Below are 26,247 nucleotides of genomic sequence, written 5' to 3'. Positions count from 1 at the left end.
GTACTCCATAAATATGCTATTTATAATATTATCTTCTATAGAGTGAGAAAGGTTTTTTAAAAAAAAAAAGAGTTAATATAGACCATGGCTGAGAACTAGCAAAGATGAAGTCTGAGCAGTTTCACTGAAGCCAACAACCTACCAAAGTCATTGTCTAATTAATAAAGACTTTTTATTTGACTTTGTCTAGACTTCCAATAACATACATGAAATCAAGAAGGCAAGAACAGGAGATTTGTCTCTTGCTCATACCCTATGTCTTCGCCAAAATGTCACCTTCCTTCCTGTTATGAGAGGAGACATCAAGCCCTCAAATTCTGTCTTTATTAGATTTTATAGCCTTCAAGTGAGCACAGGTATTTATTGCACTAACATGGCAAATGTCTAGCAGCCTGCAAGTACACAGTAAAAGTACATTTACCGGAGCACAGCAATCCTCTTCATGCTTTTCTATGGAAATGTGGGCACTGCAGCAGATCATTAATAGTCATATTTTAAAACATACTGGGGATGTTACAAAGGAAAATAACAATAGGAGCTCCTGGAGGTTGGAGGGAACACTTAAGTGATGGAAATAACACATTGTGACTTCAAAATTATTTACTTGGATATTCTTTTGAAAGGGGTCATTGCCTCTCCTGTTTCTAGCAAAAGCAGACCTCAAGCAGGGAAAGGTGGGATGCCTTGACACGGGCACATCAGTGGCAAAACAGGCAGAATTCAGATCTCTGACTGACAGCTCAATTTCTTTCCTCCACAGCAGATGCATTATTTACTAAACGGGGAGTTGATTCATCCAGATCAGTGAGTACTTGGACTCATCTTATTTCAGCAACCTGCATTTTACATTTTTTCACAGTTTTAACAAACACAGTGCAAAATGCCCAGCCAAATGAGAACAGTTTTCTCTCCTTTCGAAGAGCAAATGATGCCTGCATGATTTACAGTTGCTGTATTAATTATGAAAAAATCTATTTACTTACGATTTTTCTAAGCTACTCCAAAAGTAAAACCATTTAAACATTGATTCAGTTTCAGTGCCCAAGAGAACTGCCCCCAAGGGATCCCAGCCACTGAATCATTTGAAAATGCCCTTGTAAATTAGCAAGCATTGCACAAACACTGCTGGCAAATTCAATCATTTCTGTGTCATGCTGCACTGTTATCTCCTGCTCTCTTAGAGAGCTGAAGTTCATTCTGCCTTGATGCCATGTAGGCTAGTGAGATTATACGAATGATTTTGCTTAAGTAGCACTGACTCTATTAATATTTAAATACAGAGAATAATAAAACCAGAGTAGAAAGACTTAGAAATTAAACTACCAATTGCATGGTGTTTCCTCATGTTCTCTATTTTTTTAATATCTATCATCTCTTTAGCAGTATTTTTCCATTTTAAAAAATCTTTTGTATTTAATATAGAGCTATTAGAAGAAAGAAATGCGAAAGATCAAGGTTCAAGCTGCAGTATTTCTAATGTCTCTCAATCCCTGCAGGCTTTCACAGAATTAACCAGGGTCAGAATTTTGAAAACAGATGCTTTTTCCTAGGCCCAGCCATCAGCACCCGTTAGAGATGTTACTATATAAGCACTTCCAGAAATCTGAGCCTTGATACAATAAAATCAATCTCTTGTTTATTCTTTGATTGATTACTTCCTAATTTACAGAAAACTGAGAAAAATATTCAAAACTTTCATATCACATATATTCCTCCAACAACTAATGGAACTACTTGTGGAACTATCATATGAACCCCATGGCGAAAACAATTATATTCTTGCTATAAAACTGAATTACACCTGCAAGTAGCAATGTGTTAGTTGAGACTATTTAGCTAAAGGATAAAAGGCTGAATTTTAGAATTTATTCTAATCTGTTATAAAACACTTCCTAAATTCTAGACTTCATGAATTCATACTTATTTTGATCATGCTATAAACTGATCCCAGTGTTTTACATGGTTACATAAGTAAATGTTTAAAACGCCTGAGGTATTACTGCAAATTAAATATAAATATAGAAAAAAAAAAGACTGTTCTGGTTTTTCTGGGGTTTTTTCCAAGACTAGGAGGCAGTTTGAAGTTCTATTAAAAAAATACTGCTACACGAGTTTTCATTTCATCAGGGTTAAAAATGTTAACTCTCAGTGGAGCAGTGAGGATATAATTAAAGTTTGCAGATGCTGTGTTGCCAATATTTGTAAAGGCATGTGAAAGACATGCAGAATAATTCTTACTATAGTATTACAAGTGTTATTCTCTGACAGTCTATTAATATTTTCCCCATTTTATTCCCTAAACTCAAGTAATGTTAATATTGTTCTCAGGCATATTAGGAAGGTTCTGCCTATTCTGTTCTTTTAGTTTCATAAGCACACATAAATTGGTGTCAACTATATTTGTATAGATAATTAAATATTATTTAATCCTTTCTTGACTGATAAATAGAAGTGATTAAGCAGTACTTGAGTAAAGAACTATAGCCTCAGTCGTCTGCCCCTCCTACAGCTAATATTTCAGCCTTAATGAAGTTAGTCATCTTACATTAGGTATAACAGTGCCAGGCAAATTGTCAGTGATGCCAATAACTTGGCAATTTTCTGCAAAGCCACTTCAGCTGTTAAATTGTCCTAGTTCTTCATTCTCATGAACTTGCTAATGGAATAATTTGAAATTAAGGCAAGCTAAGAGTCTAAATAAGATATAAATAAAATGCAGTATTTTGCTCTAACACAGGATGAGGATGCCACTCTTGGGTCCTGATCTTAAAAGTACTGAGTACAGCCACATTTTTACTTATTTATGAGATGTCCCTACATTGTGAGATAAGATTCTTGTCTCATACAAAACTGGAGTAGATTTTAATATAGAAAGGAAATTGAAATGGACAATTTGCTGCAGTACTGCATCCATGTGAATCTCATGAAGTTTAACAAGGCCAAGTGGAAGCTCCTGCACTTGAGTAAGGGCAACCCCTGGTGTCAATACATGCTGGGGGATGAAAGGATTGAGAGCAGCCTTGCTGAGAAGGGCTGGGGGTACTGGTGGATGAAAAGCTGAACAAGATCCAGCAATGTGCGTGCGCAGCCCAGAAAGCCAAAGATATCCTGGGCTGCATCCAGAGCACTGTGCTCAGCAGGGCAAGGAAGGGGATTCTGCCCCTCTGCTCTGCTCTGCTGAGACTCCACCTGGAGTGCTGTATGGTAATATTTTACGGTACCAAACAGTATTAATAACACTCCACGTGTTCAGGCCTCTTTAAGACTCTCAGTGCAGGAAGTATCCCTCACGTGCAAACAGCACATCTTCACTGCATGCTTCTAAACTGCATACAAGGTTGAAAGGAAAATAGTCTACATTTTTCAAGAGGATTATTTTAGAAAGACTCCAGTGGTTCATATGGAATATGAATAACAAATCTTTAAAATTCTCTTTGATACATCTATGCACAAGAAACAATCATTACATAGAGGTAGATCTGAGATGTGAAAGAACTTAGTCATGACCCATGAAAGGAAGCTCTATGTGGGGGAAGAGTAATACAAAGTAGCATTCCCAAATCCGTAAGATACTGGGTTGAAACCCAGGAAATAAAATAAATTTATTGCTATGACTATTGCATATTTATAAAGAACCTTATAAATGGGAACTTCAAAGGATTTTTCAAAGGATTAATTAACTAGATCACAATAATCCAGTGAATTAAGTATTATGGTACTCAATTTAAACACCATTAAACTTAGGCATGGGCAGCTTAAGTGGCATACTCAAGAGTGCTTGTACAAAACAGTGGTAAAAGAAAAGGTTGGGCCTCTCAGTTCCCTTGAAGACTATGGATTGAGACTTCAACTTTCTTTTATGAATAAGACAGTAAGAAAAAATATATGTTCTATCTATGAAAGAGGGTTTTGACCATCACAGATTTAAAAGTAAGTGTAATAAAGGATCAAAACTCGGTGAGGAGCAATGAGCATACTGAGCCTGGAAAACATGGAAAATAAATAACAAGTTCTATCTCTGAAGTGTGATTTAGTTATCAACTGAGACAACAGCCTAATGTGAACTGGAGGTGCCGTTGAATCATTACAGGAAATTACATGTATTATTTGGATTATTTTCATAGTAGACATTTGCTTGATAGCCACCTGATCACAAGAGGTAAAATGAGATGGAGATGATAACTGTAATGTAAAACAGGCAGATAAAAAGATGATATAGGTTTCAATCAATGGGAGGCTACAACAGCTGCCCAGACAAATGCTGGAATCCATTAAATTGGATTAAAAAATGTCATCAGTGCAGCAGCCAGTCAGATTCAGTTTCTAGTAGTTTGGCAAAGAGAAAAGATCATGTTTCATTAGGATTATTCCTGTTTCCTTTTAACATAGTTCCCAGAATATCATGGAAGAAGTGATATAGCGATACAGTTCCAATTTTCACAACTTGTCAGGTTTCTTCTGTGCACGCACCACTGTCATTTTAAACACTTATCTACAGCATATATTTTTGCTGCAGTTTTGCTTGCAGCAATGTAATTGCATCTCCCACACTGCATACATCACTTAAGAAAGCAGCTAAAATTTGAAAATTCCAAATCTCTAAAACCTGATTACCACAGAGCTCTTTAACAAACACTACAAATGCTCATCTTGCTTTCTTCCACTTGCTGTCTTTCCCATTCTTTTCAGTTCTAGATATTCACCATTGATCACTTGCTGCTTACTGTCCAGATAAGTCTGGTCACAGTTTCTCTTCAAAACATCTCACATTTTGAAGACATGCATTAAAGGAAGCTACCGCTAAGATGCCAATATAAAATCAAAGTTTCCATATCAGTTTGTCTTGTGTCATCCAAAAGAAAAAAACAAGGTAAATCACAGTATTTTTAACACTACCTCTTATTTTTTTCATCATTCATCTTAGAGGCTCTAGATCCCCAACAGCCAGCTTTTTGCATGTGAGGGTCATAAGCAAAGCAGCACTACTGATTAACTTCTCAGTTATGTACATGTCCAGGTAGTTTCTGAGCTCAGAGTGAAAGGGGCTCTATAACCAGAGGGAATGAAATGCATTTGGGAAGATTATTTCAAAATATTTTTCTACAATCTTAGTTTCAAAAGCAGCTAGCTTTTCTCATACATTTATAATATGTCAAATATTTGAGCCTTCAGACATAAAAAGTTACAGCTTGCCACACTAAGTTAGAGATCTGAATTTTGGAAAGCACTGGTCACCCTAAAGCCTCACAACTTGAAACTTAACCTAAAAGTACATAGGCCCTCACAGTATCAGTTATTCTTATTACTTGAAGTGGTACAACAAAACTTCTGTGAATGCTCTGGGGGTCATAAAAAACAGGTATTTAATGGAAAGGCACATGAAGTTTTGTCAAAAATGAGGGATGTGTTGGAGTGGTACAATGCCCTGCAGGAGCTGACTTTGGTCTAAGGTTTAATCTTTCTGTCTGATTTTCTTGAGGTTTTCTCCTGTTCCCTCCAAGTTATATTGGAACACTTTTCACATCATATGGATTGTAGTAGCAGAAATTGTCAAATTCATTTGTTATGTGAACATATCATATGAATGAACACAATGACAGAAAAGAAACCAGGAAATAAAACATAAGAGAAGAAAAATCCCTTGTATTCTTTAAAACTGAGAAGGTAAATACTGTATGATTAAACTAATTTCAAATTATAGTTATATCACGTAAGTATCAAATTTTCCCCTACTATAAACTTGAAAAAAAATCAGTGAATATGCCTCATTTTACTTCACTATACCAAGCCCACACTCTGATATTGAGGGATGTCTCGCAGCACCTGAAAGAGCTTAAAACTTACTAACAATTTACTTTGATAAGCAATAGCAGTAAGAACATTTGAGACGAAGCCAGATTGGGATCAGCTCCAAAAAGTTGCTGAGAAAAAAATTAAGCATGCTTTTAAACCTATATCCCTCAGTGTGTAATTTGAGTGAAAACAAAGCAAAGCAAAGCAGCTAACCAACAAAAAAAAAAAAAAAAAGAGAGAGAAACTGCAGTCATTTTTGTCCACTGATGGGGAGAGTGCCCATCCTTTGTAAGTAATATGATCACAAACTCTAGATTGGAAACCAAGCCCAACAGTTTTCAGCACCTTACATCATCCCCCCCCCAAATATAAAATTCCTGACAAGCCACAATCCTTACAGTGGAACAGGAGCCAGCTCCTCCTCCCACAGTAACACAGGTTTGGCACAATTTTATGAAACATATATCTCTGTCAGTAAAACCCACGGTAAAGATAGCTAAGAGCAAAAACTAGGTAAGAAGACACCATCTTTATGTCATCACTTGTCATTCCTTACTCTGAGGTTCTGTCCGATTTGATCTCATGTCCTTGGCTTCTATCTACTTGTGCCTGGTTAACTTGAACTGCTTAACAAGTTCTGTGCATGTATGGCTTCACATTCCTGCCATAAACCTCCTAGTAATACCGATACTCCAAGGTGCGTTTCTCCTGATGGTGCTCCAAAGGAACAGAGGCAGAAGAGCAGATGACACATTTTATTCACAGAAAGGTGACATCTGAGACCAAGTAGGGCACTAGATTAGTACTGTTTTCTCTGACTGGGAGTCATAAATTCCTTGGAGGTCACAGCAAGATTAAAAAAGAGAGCTATCAGTGAGCAACAGCTCAGTCCCTGCAGGGCTATGAAATAAGAGACACTATTATTACTTATTCCAATTTTTACACTTCCCAGAAAACTCAAATTACCTTTAATTGCTGGAAACAGTTCATCTCCAAAATGAAGAAGTCAATAAGCACAGCTGTTTTTCACTACCCTGTCCTGGGGGGACTTGTTAATACTGACTAGTGGAGATCACTCCAAAACAGATGAGCTGAGAAGGTCTTTAACTTTCAGAAAGTTAGCTAAATGTAATCATTAAAGTAAAAGATCTGAGGAGAGATGGCAAGAGAATAGACCATTGTTCCACAGCCATTTCTCTTGGTAACTGTGTCTTTCTCAGGATGATCCTTCCTCCTGTGTCCCCAGCCATGTTTCCATCCCCTGAACACGCATTTGATTGTGCTGGTACGATTCCACTCACTGCAGAGATTTCTGGGAAAACGGGTTATAACTCTCAAGTTAATAACAAGCCTTCCTGTAAAGGCAGAATACTTTTAAAATAGATCTTTCTATTTCATCATGCAACCCCTTAAAATGTCATAGGGGCAAACAACAAGGACAGAATAAACTTAAGCAAAATGTACTACTCTATCAGGATAGAGTGGAAATAGAGCTAGAGGACGCAAGGACAAGGACTAATTAATAACTAGAACACCAGTCTGGAAGACAGAATGACAGAGGGTATATGGAAACTACTGTACACATCTGTAGTAGAGAAGGACAGGGTGAGTCAGTAACATAAGAAATAAAAAAAATCATGATTTTAATGAAGACAAAATCAATTACATGATGGCAGAATTGTTTCCAAGAAGAATTGTTTTCAGTGTTTTCCACGAGGTCTTTAAAAGAACTGAACATGATGAGGCTCTTGAAGATTGCAAGGATAAAACTACAAGACAAAGTGAATAGAGAAGCAGTGATTAAATGCAGAGTAAGAGTACATCAAAGGAGACCGAAAACACCTCATCAGAGTTGCAGAAGGAAAAAAATTGTAAAAAGTTAATCAATTTTCCTTTTAGCTTATATAAACAATACCAAGTTAAACCAAATGTCATATTATAAATGCTTACCTCTTTGTTTTGGAGAGAAACTGACAGAGTGTAAATATGCAAATAGCAGCACAAGTCAGGGCATCTGGAATATTTAGTCCTTGACATCCCTTCTTTTTTGTACTACCTACTGCCAGAGGAAAAAATCAGGTCTAGGGAAGAACCCTCCTTTTCCAAATGCACTTCTGAGCTCAGCCCAATAGTCTGCTTCCCCTCCGTGTACAGATTGCCAGCTGTTTATACAGAGAGTTCTAAATATGCACTGGAAGAGTTTTAAATTCCTAATAATAGCAGGAAAAATTGTATTAAATCTAAAACACAAGAAACGTGCTTTAATTAAAAAAAAAAAAAAGAGTTGCAAGGATAAGAATTCAAAAAATATCCCAAAATGTCTTTGTCTGCAGTTTTCAAGTCATCCTCTGCAAAGAATAGGGCAAGGTCTGAATGGATGGTGAATGTAAGGGGAGGAATGACTAAAACATGACCACGCACTTGAGAATAGTATAACAATATTTATATTGATGCATACAGTATAACCATTCTATCCCTCCCACATTTTACTAGAAATATAAAGGATTTTCTACCATAGCAATCCTTACATATGTACTACCTTCCTTTTGAAGAGGGGAATAAAAGAAGGTGAATGGCAAATTTCTGGTTCAGTCTCAGAAAATGAAGAAAGTTAAAAGTGGAGGTGTTAATGGATTGTGCATGCATACTTTTATTGCAATTTTCATAGCAGTAACACAGCAAAAATCATAAAAAATGATTAAAATTTGAATAAAATAATAAAGCTAAGAAATTCCAATTTAACTTACCATTAATAAGTTTTACAGACCTCATAAATTTAGTTTCATTTTAATGCTCAAAATAATTAATAAAGATATATAGAGAGAAGTGTAAGGATCAGCATAGTTGTCTACATATCCAGTTCAATTCCTTACCTGCACTAAATTCATAGGCATGACTAGGGAATACAGAGCCTTTTCAAGTGAAGAACATAATGTATAACAATGAGACTGGATTTGTCCTTTTCATCTGCAGGGCACTGGAGATAATAACTGTGATGTCTTTGAAGAGACAGTATGGCAGGTGTGGTTCTAAGCACCATACGTCAACAGCTCTGAAACTTCCCTCTGAACTGACGTAATTTAATAATTTTTTTTCCAAATAAAACTTAACTATTCTAGCAAAACCCCATCTCTTCTGCATTCTAAATGAGTCCTTCCTATATTTCACTTCACTTGTTTACAACACTTTCGAAGTTTATGCTTTATCTGTAGGAATGTGGAAATCCTCAAAATCCATGCATACAATTTAATTAACACTCAAGAATTTTCAGTCCAAGCTAGCATGAAAAAAAAAAAATAAACAAAAATTCAAGTGTATATGTATCTGCATATGCCTGAATGGACAGGAAACATATTATAAAGGCAAAGCTCCAACATTCCTCTTGAAAGTCAGAGAGTGTCTTTCCGTCAGAATTAAGAGGTTTCAGTTAAGGCTATATTTACTGAAGTTAATTGTTTTCTGAAAATATTCACTTTTTCCTATTCTCTTGTTTGTTCTGTGGTGAGTTCAGAGATCAAAATTAACAAATTCCTAGAAAACACACTGAAATCTGCTTCTGAGACTATAAATGGAGGCTATATCCTTCATTATATTAATAAAAAATTCTCATCTGAGTGATCCCTAAATTAGTTTTAACATGTTCCTTGATTATATTGATAGTTTGAAAATAGAGGGTTGAATAACGTGATATCCTGTGAGAACCTAGAATACTTTTTTTCAGGAAGTCAGTTCTAAGTTTGATGGAACAAAGTCTCCTTGATATTCCATTCTGTAGACATCATAGCTTACAGCTTTAACTCTGAAATTCTCACCAAATTCTGCATTAGACTCTACTATAGAAAATTCTCTGTTCACGCTTCACTCAGGAAAATATGAAACTTTGGCAAGCAAGACAAGTAATGTCTAATATTCCATATCTATAAATGAAGGAAGCTGAAGAACACATTTAGCAAAGTGGAACGGAAGATGCATGCCAATAAGTTCAAGAAATAGAAGATTAGGTTTACATTTCTCACACATCAGATTAAATCCCATGAAAATCTGATTTCTCTTTTCACCTTCTAAAACCTTATTCGTATTGTGTTTTTTAATCAAGTAGAAATAGAAAATAAAAAGATAAAAAATATGCCTATTGTGAATGGCTGTACATCTGGTTTATTCACATTTTCTTATTAGCCTTCAGCTGTTGTTTGAATCTCATCAGCCTGTTATACTGGGACAGTGGAAAGGTCATTAGAAACACATTTCTGGTGGCATTTTGACTGAACAGAACCATTAGAAGGAAAAAAGCCTGGGAATGTTACAGAAGAAAATAGCAAGGAAGCCGAACTTCCCAAACATGGAGTTAAGAAAGGATGAAGCCATCATTTGATCTTGACCTACTGTCCAAGAGATTCATTAGCTACACTCTCTGATCACCTGACTCTGACACAGCAGAGGCACAGCAATGGTGTCATTACTTTGCACAAAAACATAAACCCAGTATATACTTTCTACTCTTTTGCTGCTAATCAGGTTAATAAGAATTTTGATGTAAGCAAGTGAATAACCATTGATTTCACTCTGCAACCATCCAGGATGCACAATGTTTATATGCAGTTTGAATTTGTTATTGCTAACACAGATCAATCCAATTCAGTGTGCGAGCCTCATTTTTCACTTTTTGGACCATGAAATTTTTTTTTTTTTTGAAACTACATTTTTAAATGATCAGCAATTCAGTATCAAATGACAATTTCTACTTATAGAGCCCTTGTTCTTCATACTGCTAATTTTAAATTCGACTTTTAGCCGCAGTAAAGGAATAGATTATGGTGGCTCCCACATCTGTCACTAGTGGATATTTGCCAATATTAATCATTACTGTGGAACTCAGCAGCTAGTTGCAATGCTGAATACATACTTCAAATATATACTTAATATATACTTAGAAGAGATCAGGACTGGAGAAATAGGGAGATCTCTTGCTTACAACTCAAAACATAGTGAACTGTGTGGTGCCAAAACTTTAGTATTCCTAGCAAAACTAAATAGGGATACTTATGCAATTGAACAGTATTTTCTAGTTTAGCTATTAATCCCTTGCTGTAAAAAGTGCTACTTTATTTTTAAGGCAGTGTATGGGACTGGAGATAGGACCATCCTTGCCTCTCTGTAATGCCCATGACAAAGCTTTTCTCTGTTTAGACATGTTAAGGTAATTTTCAATTGTAGTATCTCAGATCTTCAAAGAGCTATAACGATATGCAATAATAAACCCAAATAGACTAAATGGAGCTTCCTGTGGGGAAAATGGCCCAGGATTCCAGGTCAAAGACAGTAGGGAAGAGGTTCTACCTCCCAATTTTCTTAATGCTGCACCTGTGTCTTCTTTATAAAACTGGAAAAATGATCAAACAGAAGTTGCAAAGATAAACAAATTACCTGCTCTTTTTCACTTCTACTGCTTCTAAACATGAACTTTTGCTATAGAATCACATTTTTGAATGCAATATTCAGAGAAGTTGAGCACGTCTGTGCAGGATTACCCTCAAAATAATTTTAGGGGTTTTTTAAGTCAGTTCAAATATCTGCATGACTGAAACGAACAATGACTTAGTGGATTAAAGCAATCTTCAGACTATAGAGGCACAGAATATCCAGGTCTGCCTGGTGATGTGGGCTTCCTCTTTGCCATCTGCTTCTAAGCAGGAGGAACAGAGAACTGTTCTGCCAGAGGGAATTCCTTCCCAAAGGCTGATACTTGGCATCACAGTTTCCATAACGATGCTTAACAGAGCAGTAGGACACACTCTCAGCACTTGTGTCTCGAGGTGCAGTTCCTTTTCCACATACATATTCTTCTGACCTTTTATCTCTAGCAATGCAGACAGCCCTACCGTCTCACTGGGATGCATCTTGCTCCCCAACACAAGGCAGGCCTACATAGAAAAAAGTTATACCCAGCAAAATTTGAGATTAAGACTTTAAGTAATGAAAGGAAACAGAGATTTGTGAGATAAAAATAAACCCCAAAACCCACCATAAAATGCTATTCTAATCAATGCTTACAATTCATTCACATCCCTCATGCATATTCCTTTCAATGTGCTCTGGCTCAAAGGCCATATAGACATGATTTCTGTCCCTTCCCCTCACTGTATGAGGTTCCACAAGAATAACTTCCATCTGCAGCTACTTTGATATGGATTTAAATGCCCTGGGGAGTTCTGGCTGCAGTCAGACACCTTGCATATGTAAGGTGTATTCACTTTGCTTTGTTAATAATCATATTGCCTAATCCAGACTGTTCACTTGTCAGTTCTTCAATCTTTCAGATTTCAATAACTTCATGATAAATATTACAACAGACACTGGATATAAACTAAAGATGCTTTGCATTTGATTTCTGGTATGTTAACAATTACTCACAGAGATCTCACCTTCTACAGCAGATACAAATGTGACCTCAATAAAAAGTGATCTACTGGATGCATTTGAGAGAAAATTCTTCCCTTCCCCTTCACCCTGCTTTCATATGTTCTCTTTTGCAAGAAAAAGTTTAAAGTAGTTTGGAGCTGATTTTTTGTTATCTGTCAGTTTTATGTTGCAAAACCAACAACTAATGTTTTCCAAATCCCCAATATGTCAAGGGAATAAGGATTTTTTTTTTTTTTTTTTTTCTATTTGGTATTCAGATCAACTCTTCCACACCCGGTTTTATGCTACTGTAGTCAAAGCAAAATTTGCACTAAAGTGTTAAAAATTGCAGGACATAATTCTGGAACAGTACAGGAACCAGAATAGTCAGAGGAAGGTGCCTGAACATCCAGTCTTACAAAGAGTAAATACCACAAACTGTTCTCCTTCAGTATCAGGTGACCAGTTTTCTGCCACCTATCACAACAGAACTTGAGAAATGAAATGGCAAATCATAATTTATCAAACTAAGAGGAGCATAATTGGAAAGAAATTAAACAACAACAGAGAAAAAATAATAGAAAAAAAATGGCAGATGAACAAAGCCCAACCCTACAGAGGTAAGAAAGAGAAAGAAGTAAATTGAAAGACTGAATCATTGGCATTTTGACACACTAAGGGCATCAGCTTTTCAACCACTTTTTAATGAAAGAAGGATTTCATTTCTTTAAACAAAAATAATATGAAACATAAGAAACGTATTTTATACAGTGTTATCAGCTGTGGAGAGAGTAATTTAAATGGCATTCAGTAATGCAGGTGAAGGCTGTCTGGTAACCCACCACTTTCATATTTGATTTCTCAGATAATTTCAGAGATCCAGTGGTCTCTCCTTGTCATGTCACAGTCTTTAATGTTTTTGGTAAATACTGAAGGAATTGCTGCTGAGTTGTCCTGCCTCTATTTGAGTCTTAAGGGTTATTGACTTTGGTTTTTTCTAAGGGTTCTTTCTTCTAAGACAAAACCCTCGAGACCTCTTGGTGCCGTCTTGCCTGCTAGCAAGGGGCACTGCCAGTTTTGCATGCTCACACTTTGTGACTATAGTCTTATTAATCTCCAGCTGTGTAGAGCTAGTTTTGCCCACACAGACATTCAAAAGACAAGCTTTGTTCTAAACATGGTTATGGGAATTGTTGTTACGTGAAAAGAACTTCTGTTTTGATTTGAATGTCTCATTTCTTCTGTTCTGTTTCAAACTCTGGGACATGCCTCATTTTTTGAATGGAGATTTTCATTATGTTTAATTAATTCTGAAGCTGTATACACTTCAGTTAATTTGAAAGGCTTGGGCTTTTCCATAAATCATGGAACACAACTGGTTTCTCAGCTGTTACAAAACAGGAAACAAAACCAAATCCTGCATTGACTAGTATGACTTTACTATAAATACCCTTAAAGGGGCACAGCGATTAAAAAATCAGAACCATTCATCTTAAAATGTACCAAAAGAAAATATTGATCAAACAGACCAGCAAAATGCAGCCACTTGTAAACTGACCAGCCAAAGAAACACACAGAAAAAAGCTCTATTTGCTAGGACAATGTGAAACATTTGTCATTCACACCAGAAGCAGAATCTGGTCAGAATTCAAGGATATATACTTAGTTCTGATATCAGATCAATATCGCTAGAGTCCAATGAAGATGAAAGCCTCTTACTGAAAATATAAATTACCTTTTACCATCAAGATTTCAAGTTATATTAAAACAGCACTCTTATCTTCCCCTACCTTCAGTCAAAATGGCATTTCAAGAATAGTTCACATGAAACACAATTTAAGCAGGGAATCAGAGACTGAAACATCAATCCATTAGGCTTGCTATTTCTCAGGAAGTGTTAAGAGTGGAGAATTTCAAACTTCACTTAATATGTTGCAGATGAAGATATCACAATGTCATCCCCTCTAATTTCAGGTTTTTTCCATATCTGTCTTGAGGAGTTGTAACTTCTTTTCCCAGTGTAAAGCCTGAAACCCAAATGATTCTCTGTGGCATTGAGGTTGGATTCTTAGAGCCACAGAATGTCTCAAGTTGGAAGGATCAAGTCCAACTCCCTGTTTTTCACAGGATGACCTAAAACTAAATCATACGACTAACAGCATCATCCAGATGCTCCTTGAACTCTCTTGGGCTTAGCGCCATGACCATTTCTCTGGGGAAGCCTGTGCCAGTAACCAACCACCCACTGAGTGAGGAGCCTCCAGTCTGAAGTTCCCCTGCTGCAGCTTTATTCCATTTCCATGTGTCCTGTTGCTGGTCACTAGAGAAAGCAGATCAGCACCTTCCCCTTTACTTCCTTGAGGAAGTTGTAGACTGCGATGGGATCACCCCCAGCCTTCTCTTCTCCAAGCTGAGCAAACCAAGTGACCTTAGATGCTCCTCACAAGTCTTGCCCTCAAGACCTTTCACCACGTTCGCTGCCCTCCTGGGGACACAATATAATAGGTGGGTGTACTTCTTTTGAGGGCCCCAAAACTGCACTCAGTACTGGAGGTGGGGCTGCAGTGTAGAGAGGGACCAACCAGCCATGCTGTGCCTCATGCACTCCAGGACACAGTTGGCCCTTCTGGTTACCAGGGCACTGCATATTCAATTTGCCAGCAACCCAGTTCCCCAGATCTCATTCTGCAGGGCTGCTTTCCAGACTCTCTTCCTCTGTTTTGAACGTACAACCATATTCACCCATCCCCGGTGGAGAATCCTGCACTTGCTCTTGTGACTGAAACTGCAGACTTTTGTGGACAACTGTTGCCTGTGGGATGGACTCACAATGGAGAAGTTCATAGAGAACTGTCTCCCTTGGGAGGGACCCCGCACTGGAGCAGGGGAAGGACTCCTCTCTCTGAGCAGTGGCAGAAACAACCCAGGATAAACTGATCATAACTCCCATTCCCTGCACTGCTGGATGGGGGGAAGTAGAGCTGGGAACGAGGGAGGGATGGGGGGAGGGTGTTTTTAAGATTTATTTTACCTCTCATTATCCTGCTCTGATTTTGTTAGTGAATGAGTTAAGTTAATATCCCCAGTGTGAACCTGTTTTGCCTGTTTTGATGGTATTTGGGGAGTGATCTCTCCCAGTCCTTATCTCAACCAATGAAGTGTTCTTTATATTTCCTCTCTCTATCCAGTTGTGGAGGGGATTCACAGAGCCACTTTGCTGGGTGGCTGGCATCTGGCCAGGGTCAACCCCACTACACTGTTCATGCTGTGCATATTAGTATAAAGGCATTTCAAATGAGCTACGGTGTACTCAGCACATTGTTGAGCAGACTGAAGGGTCTGCTAGCACACCATCCCACAAATATTGGCATGCTGCCCCAGGCTTTTCTTTAATTAGCCTAGTTTTATCCCTTTCCCCCTTCAAACCTCGTATAAAGTTCTTTCAATGACACCTGTTAAATGCTGGGCAAAGATGCTTTTCCCCCTTCAAGAAAATATTATCACTAAAGCATCAACAAAGGAACATTACAGAAGTTCCATGAGAGTCTGTCCACATTGCAGGTAGAGGAATACAGCCAAGAAGACATCTGAAACACAGTGAGGGACTGATGCTGGAGCCTCTGGATCTCAGACCAGTTCCAACCATAAGCAAGCTATTCCTGTCTTTTGTTTACAGTAAAGTACCTAAGACAAATTGGTGCAATTTTTTTGTGAAGACTCCTGGGCTCTCACTAAAAAAAGCCTCACAAACTCATTTCTACTAGATAATAGAAAACCAAATTAGGTCTGGAGCAGCTAGGTTGAATTGATTAGCAACACGTTTGAGTGGAAAATTGCTGAAAAGCAGACCATAAGCTGAAAACTATCACCACACATATAAATGCAGGAGGTACAGCCTCTCTTTGCTATATCAAACCTTTCTTCTCTCACAAATCTATTTATAACTTCTCTTAAGTAAAAAAGTATTTTCTGTTCTTTTCAGAGGGGAGGGCTGGAGGACTCTCCACCACAGCTACAGGTTACACAAAGATGTAACCTTCAGTAATGTCACAAGAATGCAGATTGGTCTGTCCCCTGGTAGCTGTCAAGCCTGGGGGAGCCTGGTGAAGCATAGAAGAAATTTGTGAATTGCAGCAGTGGATTCTCTGAATGGTTTTAATGAATTAATGTCAGGGAGCTGGAGGGAGCTCAACAGCAACAAAAAGAAAGGTATTTCCCAGACACATTTGAAAGCCTAACCTACTACTCAACCAGCCAAAACATCTATACTGAGCAAAGAAAAAATGTTTCCCCATTAAATGTTCTATGTTTTTTCAGTGTCTCATGAGGTGTAGGAATAGATCCTTAAGAAAGCTTTTGCATCAAAAATCCCTTTATATTTTATACCAGTTTGATTTTCCATTGTTATTTTTCTTGCACTCTGCATACATTAAGGCACATTAATAAAGAAAGAAGCAAGTCAGCCTGTCAGATATTTCAAAATGTACCATGGAAAATGATTGGTTTAGGATGAATGAACAAAGCCTGTTTGTTCAGCAAACTTAATTTTAGCTGCGGACCAAGAAATGTGTGTATAGCATGGACATATAAGTTAACTGAGCTCAAAAATATACCATATAGCTGGGCTTTTGGGACAGCAGAGAAACATAACGATTTGATGCTTCATGGCTCAACTCTACCTTTTAACATGAAGGAAGAAGCATTACAGTTACTCTGAGGGATGGCAGATTTTAGTTTGCACATTCCCTTGGACTTCTGAAATGCTAGGAAGAAAAACATCCATAGTTAAGGATTCAGGGTAAGAAGAGAGTCTCCACAAACACAGTAGCTAAGCCTGGAAGGTGAGATTGAAAGAACCCAATAAAACAAGATTACATACTTTTAAAAATCCAACTATTAGCTCTCCATGTGAAACAACATTTTACTCTTCTAAATTGTTATATGGCTTATAAGCTGGCATTTTCAGGGTTTCAATTCCTATAAGGAATGTCTTAGAAAGTTACTGTAAGCTTGTGATTTGTATTCTCTAACAGATCCACAGGAAAACAAGAAAACCCCTGTAAGATACGGCATCCAAATTCTTTCTCACACAAGGATGGGAATTGAAACAGCACAGTTTAAGAAGCTCTGGAAAGATATTCATGAGACTCTGTTTGAACAGACAGACAACAACAAAGGTTTGTGCTCCCCTTCCCTACCAGTTTTCTGCCATGCATTCCAGCATATCCATGGGACCTGAAAAGCTGACTTGCGGAACAATATCCTAACAAGAATTACCATTACCTTTTCAGTAGGTTTACCGTCTTGGGAGGTGATGTTTCTCCTTGTTTCCCAAACTACCCCTGGACCTTCTCATCCTACTAGCCCATTGGAGACTGTTCCACAGAGCTGCCTGGACCCCCCCACAGCATCCACCCTGCGGAAGAAACAGATATTGAGAAACTATGTTGCAACAATTAAATCTTCTCAAGACATATATTGAAGACATTGAGAGAAAATAACTCTGGTAGACTAAAATATGATCTAGAGCTGTCATTACACAACCTGAGAAAGGAGGGGAATTGTAGGATTACAGTGTGCCCTCAAAGCCCTCAATGTATGTAGATATGACAGAACTGCTGAAGGCACAGTTAATTTCAAGAAGACTTTTAAAGCACTAATATAAACACAGATTTCAAAGGCAGCAATTAGTCAATAATGTGATCACCTAATCTTGCAGATGACAACCTTGCCTCACCTGTATTTTTGCACACTTAGAAGTATTAGGAAGGGGGTGGTTACTTCTGTAGTTCTGTAATGAGTAGCTTCATCATATACCATACAAGGCATGGGGGTAGAAATTAGGCGTTTTCCTGTCATTAGCAACAGTGAAACGTGTCTATGGACACCTCTTGAAGGCAAGGCATTCCTTCCAGCCTTGGAAACTTCCTTCTTCTAGAGTCTTACAAGCATACCATAGTAAACATTTAAACTGGAAAAAAGTTTAGAAAAAAATTAATTTGATAAATAATTTTCTATTTATAGTGTTTATATACTTCATCAAATTTCTGTAGCAGTCAATAAATAAGTAAAGATTAGAAATAATAATCATGCTTAAAATTTCATAGCTTCAAAACATGGATAGCAATGAGATATAAAACAGGCTTTTTTTTCAAATATTTTAAAAACATTGTTCATTTACTAAAGAAAAATAAATTCTACTGTCTCTTGTTTATGACAAAAGACAATTGAGTAAATCATGACTTCAGATAACCCATAAGTCACTGATTCTGTTTTTCAAAGACCTGCCTGCTTCCTATTCCTTTGGCCTCGGCTGCCTAGCAACCTCCACAGAGCTTTCTTAGTCTATACTAATTCTGGAGAGTTTTCATTTATATATTTATTTATGAGAACGTCTATAAGGAGGATACAGAAACAAAGAGATGTTTGTTCCTTCCTTCTAACACTTCCAACATGTCACCTCAGTGTCTCAGTGAAGGACACAGTCCTTGGTTTTGCAGAGAGGTACCTGACTCCTTGATTTTTCTTGGGAACAAGGCAAATCTCAGTTTTTATTAGAAAAAGCTTAGTCTCTTTAGGAAGCTACTGTTGTAATAGGCACTGATATTTCTTGCCTTCCCTGTTGATTTGATTCATTGATAAGTTTTTTCACCCTGAAATCCTAGGTGCTTATGTAAGGTTACTGTACTCATGCAGCCTGCAGCTTTTACTTAACATGGAGACAGTTTGTGCTACTGTTCTGGGTCACCAACCGTTCCAGTATCAACCAAGCTCTAGAGGGAAATGGAGATTAAAGCTGATCTGCTGTGTCTATGACTCAAAGCAGGACAATCTGGAAGGTTTGGATGGGACTGCTTGTTACGATAAGTACTTTGAAACAGGATATGGTCTTTCCCTGAGCCAGCCATCAGCATTGCATGGAAAAGCCTATTTCCTCAGGGGTTTTTTTGCTGGTTGGTTTTTTTTTTTTTTTTTCCTTCATTATAAGTGCAAAATTGAGGATGTCACAGAAAATATCCCTATGCTACATCAAGAAAAGGCTTATTCTCTTGCCAATTTATTTGGTCAGCACTTTGCAAATACTTTATGCCCTTATCAACACAGCAATCTCCTCCAATCACAAAGAAAGGGGAAAAAAAAAAAACAAAAGAGAAAGAAAGAGATGGTCAAATATGTGCCATGAAGAGCTTAACAGGCTTTTTCAAATGATGTGGTAAAGACATGCCAGGTATTCATAGCCTGCAGTCACATGGTGGAGATGTGGGGTTTGTGTCTCACTATTTCCAGCCCTGAACTCAGATGGAAGAGTTTGCATTTACTTCTGGATCAAACTGAAGCCAGAAACACAAAAAATCAATATATCTTAAGACATCTCAATATGCCTTAATCACTTCATTCCATTTTTTTCTGATTAAGTTGACCTTTAGCTATGTATTGTCCCTAAAGGACATGCAGGGAATCTGTGACAGAACATAAATCTGCAACCAGATCTTCTAACTTCCACTCAATTTCTTAGCAACAGAGCTATATACATAAAGATTAGGCTATTGTAATCTTGTAGGATTATGGAAGCATTTTTAAATCTCTATGTTTACATATACTTAGGCATCAAAAACATTTACTCCAAATTCAACAGTAGGAAAAAAATAAATTAAAAAAAACATCTCCAATATTGTAACAGGCAATAAAGGATATATGCTGGGTGGGATATCAGTGTCTAATGAAATAAAATAAAAGCAACAACATGAATAATAGAAATTATTCAAAACCAACCTGCTGGTTAAAAGTGTGATATTTTGTAGAGCTACTTAAAAACAGTGAAAATACCCATAGAAAATAAAATGTGCACAATGATTCAATAAACAGGAGGAAGAAATTTACTGGAAGTAAACAGAGATCTGAGATTTCTTTTTTCTATTCGTGGGCTAGCTATAAAAAATTTTCTTAGTTCTTTCCCTCTGTCATTCTACACAGTAATATAAATTTGTAGTTAGCAGCAAATGTCTCAATTTTTATTCTTCTGAGTTATTGTAACACAAATAAATTCCAAATACAATCCAAAACTCAGTTGCTTACTGAAAATGAATTTCCATACGTATGTTCATTTTTCACAGAGCATGATTACTATAGTAAAATTGGAGCATGTGATGTTTCCTCGCCTTACAAAGTATGATCACAATTACAAATGTTTTCAAATGTTAAGTCAAACTCTGAAAATAAACCTAATGAAGAGTACCAGAAACATAGATTTACATGTCTGTTTTCTCACTTACTTTTGTGAGAAGTTTGCATTTAAGAAGTTCAAGGGCATGTAAATAGACAATAGAGGAAAAGACTTTTTCATGAATTTTTATAAAAAAATTATAATAGGGTTTTCTACAGAATGAATAAGATTCCAAAATGCCAAAGCAGCTAGCAAAGGAAATTCAACCAGAGAAAATGAAGTTTCTGAAGGTATATGGAAAAATAAGTTGCAAGCAGTGCCATCCGAAATTTCAGAGACTATAATTAGGTACTAAATCTACTACATTTATGCTGGAAAACCTCACCTGCCATGCACTTAGCTCACAAAAGAAGAGTATACCAAAAAGGTTTTTTTTCAAGAAGAAGAAGAAGGCAAAGAAGACAAAGAAGATGAAGATGAAGAAGATGATGATGAAGAAGAAAAAGAAGAAAAAGAAGAAGAAAAAGAAGAAAGAAAAGAAGAAGGAAAAGAAGAAGGAAAAGAAGAAGGAAAAGAAGAAGGAAAAGAAGAAGAAGAAGAAGGAAAAGAAGAAGGAAAAGAAGAAGGAAAAGAAGAAGAAGAAAAAGAAGAAAAAGAAGAAAAAGAAGAAAAAGAAGAAAAAGAAGAAAAAGAAGAAAAGAAGAAAAGAAGAAAAGAAAAATGCCTTAGTTTTCTGGATAATGAAACATTAAGGAGGGTTTGGAAAAAGGTCATTACAAAGGAAATGAAGCTTTAGCAGGAAAAAGAGAGCAAGAAAATTCTCATCAATATGGAAGTATAATCTTTGGTTGAATAACTAATTCACCACAGAGAATTGCGGGAAACCTTTTGAAAACAATCAATAGTATTATTGCAACACTCAGCTCCTCATTTCAAGTGTACTGATTTTACTTCACACTTATACCAGTAACTGACCAAAATTTGTTCTAAAATATTTAAATGCTTTCTAACAATTTATTATGGCAATAAGTAAGAAAAACCTCATTGAAGCTATAACCGGGCTTTAGTAACTGTTCTCAAAGCAGCTATATTTTTATAGATTTCAAAGGGATGAGAAGAGCTGCAGTAAAAGGAAGATTTATTAAAGAAAGACTAAACATAGTAGCATATGCTACCATGATGACATAGTGAGGAACATAAATAAGCAGAAGAGAAAGAACAGTTACACAGTTCCCGCTATTTTTAATAAATATCACTAACAGGGTAACTTTCAACTGCCAAGAGAAAGGAGGTTGTTATATTCTGTTACTACGTCTGGCCCTGAGTTGCCATTCCAGAAGAGCACAAGTTTCTTGTCGATTCCATGCTTTATCTGCCTGCTACTGAAGTCTTGGATATCCTAGGATGTGTGAAATAGCATTAGATTCTGTTATTCATGAATCTGAATCACTCGCAAGCAGTTAGTAGAAACATGTATGAGCTCTGGGTACTTACATGTCAACTAACAAGAGTAAAATCAATACAATAGAAAATTGTAGTGTACTATGACCACAAAAGACTTTCAACTCAGGGTACAAAGAGAAAATACTACTCCAAAAAGTTCCTTAAAGAAAGATATCTGTATACAAATTCTTTACTAGCAGTAAATATGAAGAACTTAGGGTTAAATCTCACCTCTGACTGCTGACTCACTGTGCAGTAAAACAAGCTACTGGTGTTTTCTTGATGGTTCAAAAAGGTGTTCTTGCCAGATTTCATTCCCTTCACTTTTTGACATATTCTGCTGTTTCAGAGCTCTATCTTATTTTACATGCTTAAGAGAACAGAACATTTTTTAGACTTCAGAATTGGCCAAACCTCCATAAACCTTGATTATTTATGGCCAAGGTCGTAATTGCATTTTTTCCTGATCTTTTAGCTTAGTTAAACCCTGAGTAAGGATTTTTCTCCTGCATAAAACCTGTAATTTCTGTATATACTGCACTTCTCCTTTTTCTTCTTTCAAGAATGCCAGATGGAAACAAACCAAGGAATAGTTGCATGACTGGTATGCTAATGTTTTTATACCTCTGCATTTGAGTTAAGCAGATGAGGAGTAGGTAATTCTGCATGGCTACCTCTCCAAAACAAGTTCAGATAAGGTATACATTCTAGATTCTAAAATAATTTTCTCAGATTTTCTATGTGATCTGCTGCAGCAAAGATATTCACTCATACACTATTGATTGGAAATGTTTTTGTACATCTAATCAATAAACGAGTTAATATGTGTTAAACCAATCTTCTAGACTATTTGCCTTGCTCAGCCTAACTAATACAAAGCTGTGACTGATTCATTTCAGAGCAGCAGTACAGTGTGAAAACCAGACTGGTGTCTTTTTAATGTGAGTGTCTGTGTGTGCTTATAAACACAAAATGTCATTAAAAATATTTTCTCCTGACAATATTTCCCCCATTTTAAGATCAGTTCTATTGACTCGTAATAATGGTCTCCAGATACTCATCTGACAAATGGCCGTTTAATTTATTTTTTACTGTGAAAGATTTGACCTGGTTTGTTCATCTATAAATACATATTTTTGTGCTGTAGACACAAATATGCATTTGTTTTAGCTTTCATCCCTGCTGTGTTTGTTCAACACAGTGTGATATTCACAAACAGAAAGAAAAGAGATTGAAGAACATTTGATAGTGTTGTCTAGCATTTTAAATACAGCAAAAAAATAAATTAGTGCCCACTTCATCAAGTGCTAAATTCAGTATGTCTGAAATGAAACAGAGAGTGGGCCACAGAGAAAAAAAGTCTTCATCTTAGGTGGAAAAACAACTCATGTTGTCAACAAAGCAATAAGAGAGTGCTACTGAATTCTACTGAACTCATAATTTTAAACTTATATTCACCCTTCCTACTAGGGTATCTGATGCAGCTCCAGCTTAGCAATAATTATAAGGAATTTTGCCCTACCATAATGTAATATTGTCAAAGGAGACTGCGAGTATTTTTATCTCTACAAAAAAGGAAGATGATAGTCCTAAAAGAGCTAGAGCCCCAGAAAAATTCAGATAGCAGTTTTGAGTTCCAGAGCCCTATTTTAATCACAGTAAGACACAAATAATTTTTTTTGAAAGCAGCTAAAACCATTATTTTTTCTTTCCAAAATGAAAGCTGTAATTCTCTGTTATTATTATTATTATCATCATTATTAATGTGAATTATTCCTATCTTCTATTCCTTTGCTGGTATATATGTTGCTTATATCAAAATTTTAGGAACCTTTTACCGACTTAATAGCATTTTGTAGAGTTTTCAATCTTTAATTAGAAGTGAATTTATGTAAACCAGCTTCAAAAACAAAGCATGGAAGACAAGCAGCTGTCACTAAATGACCCTTGAGATCTGTTCTGATCCAAAAAAATTTATAATTCTATTACATGAAAGGAATTACAGGATGCTCCTACTCACTACTTCATGTAGATACTTCCTAGTCAATTCATTTCCGTTTTCAGAGAGTTTCCAAATACAGAAAATTTCAATTATATTAATAACACAAAAGAGCTACCCCTTTATTTAGTCTATTTTCTGCCCTTTGTACCCTCAAGGTATTGCAAAAGAAAGTAACATCATTTCCTGGTGTTGCACATGAGAAAAACTTATTCCCTGAGTTATCAAAAAGAGATTTTGAAAGATTCTTGCTTTGTAACTGAAGAACTACTTTCAGAAGGATTTGAAAAAATATGATTTGTCTAATACTAATGAAGAACATGATTTGTTTTAAAGTATATGTGCATAGTCACATATCATTTTTACTCTTGAGTCAAATGTAAGGTGGAGACTGACAAGCACAGCTATGATTCCCTGAAAGATACTGAGTAGAAATAGCTGAGGCTTGCATTGCTGGAAGGTGGTCTGCACTGTTACCTGCAAAAGAGCAGGGGAAAATCCCCACATTGTTATTGAAAACTGAAGAAACCCCACCAAACAATCAGTGTAGAGCCATTAGAGCTTACAGATCAAAATATTTTCATTGAGTGCTATTTTAAGAGTGTAGTCTACTAGTACAAAGCAAAGCAGTTAAAAATATCAGTTGTTTTCCTATCTGCATATTGTTCATTAATTAGTGAGGTATTTCCCTGATGGTATTTTCAAGAATTTAAAAAAAAAAAAAAAAAAAAAAAAAAGCTAAAAGCAATTAAAACTTATAAATTAACAGACTGATTATGTGTGATTGGTCATATAGTACAATGTTGATGGTTCAGACTGGATGATCTAACTTTAACAGATGGAAACAGGCAAAAAAAAAAAAAATTGAACATCTTTGGGAAAAGAAACTGAGGCTTTAAACATGAAAAGGATATAAAAATCATATTCTCTCCTTTAAAAAGAAAATGTTTTGGAAATTACCTAACTAGTTCTCTTCCCTCTGAAGAGTGAAAAGGGAATAATCACCACATCTTTACCAGGAACATTTACTTCCTTCCTGTTACACAGATTACCAAGATGTGAAAAATACTATCAGTTCTAGCTCAATACTCCAGTTTTCCAAAACTGTCAAAACCATATTCACGCAAAAGAAGTATCCACACAAGCATAATGAAACAAACTGATAGAAAATGGCACAAACATAACCACAGGCAGTGGTGCCCAGCTTATGAGTCCTCATCAAGACATATGAACTCAACTTGTAAGTTTTTCTCTCCAAAACATGCAGTGCCCATTTTCAGACTGCAAATTTGGAATCAAGTAAAGTTAGCATCTAGTAGGCCTTATAAAGTCTCATAGCAGACATAGAATTTGCAAGCTGGTTATCTGGTTCAGTGTTTTAGAAATATTTGCAAGCAGAATTTTATCAGCTCACATATTAATTTATGTAGTCTGGGAATCCCAGCTGTACCTGCATTATCTATACATTAATGCCCCCTTTTTTGATTGCAAATAAAGAACTGTGAAATTTGCAGATTTTTTTTTCCCCTTTTTTTTTTCTACACTTAAATTTAGTCTACTTTTTTTAGATACAGAGCAATGCATGTTTAACATAAATTAAAATTCTGTTTAACATAAAAGTGTGGAGTACCCACACATCCTAGGGAAAAAAAAAAAAAAGGTTGGTTATTTAAAAGTCCAGGAGTGCAAACTTTCTTCTTTTGCATATAATCTAGTAGGTAAAGGACTTTCAAGGAAAGAGGGATACTCAGTTCAATTCCTGCTTCAGCTTGAACTGAAAGTCTTCCAGAAAAAAAAGTCTATTTCATAGCATTTCTAAGGTTGAAAACTACCTCTGTAATCATCAAGTCTAACCATCAACAAGCACCACCAAAATGTTCAACATTAAACCATGGCCTTAGCTGCCATATCCACATGTTTTTTGAATACTTCCAGGGATGGTGACTTAACCACTTCCCTGGGCAGCCTTATCCAATGCTTGACAACCGCTTCTTTGAATAAATTTTATTTAATATCCAATCTAAACCTCCCCTGGAACAACTTGAGGCCATTTCTTCTCTTCCTGCCACTTGTTACCTGCAAGAAATGACAAACTCCCACCTCACTACAACCTCTTTCCAGGTAGTTGTTGAAGTGATAACATAGACTTTATGCACCTGAAGCAGAGCCATGCCTGCTAGCCATGTAAATTTTCTGGGGACAGAAGGAAAAGAAGGAGCACACAAGGTGGCAATCCAGACATGGAAAGATAGTACTGGGTTCTGATTCCTTTATTTGGGATTATGGCTATAGCAACCAGACCATATAAAACGTGCCATCAAGATCAGTAATCCAAAGATGGTCTGGAAATCAATTGTAGTCTACCTTAGACATTGTTCACAAGAGTATTACAAAGATCTTAATCTATGGATATTAGATACAATATATTGATGAGTATCTTGGAATACAC

General features: G+C 36.5%; 1 protein-coding gene across 11 annotated transcripts in view; it reads right to left on the bottom strand.

Moving 5' to 3' along the window:
* The window catches only part of LRRC4C (leucine rich repeat containing 4C), a 505,807-nt gene that overhangs the window by 49,028 nt on the left and 430,532 nt on the right, over positions 1-26,247 (bottom strand). For 8 of the 11 annotated variants that reach the window (XM_020583648.2, XM_020583649.2, XM_010408178.4 and 5 more), the window contains one exon: positions 17,476-17,608. The exons of the other annotated variants lie outside the window; for them this stretch is intronic. The gene's annotated coding sequence lies outside the window, so the exon portion shown is untranslated. The remainder of the gene's footprint in view (positions 1-17,475; positions 17,609-26,247) is intronic. 11 annotated transcript variants of the gene reach the window in all.

Source organism: Corvus cornix, chromosome 5 (assembly GCF_000738735.6).
Source record: "Corvus cornix cornix isolate S_Up_H32 chromosome 5, ASM73873v5, whole genome shotgun sequence".
NCBI lineage: Eukaryota > Metazoa > Chordata > Aves > Passeriformes > Corvidae > Corvus > Corvus cornix.
This window is presented reverse-complemented; position numbering and strand designations above follow the sequence as displayed.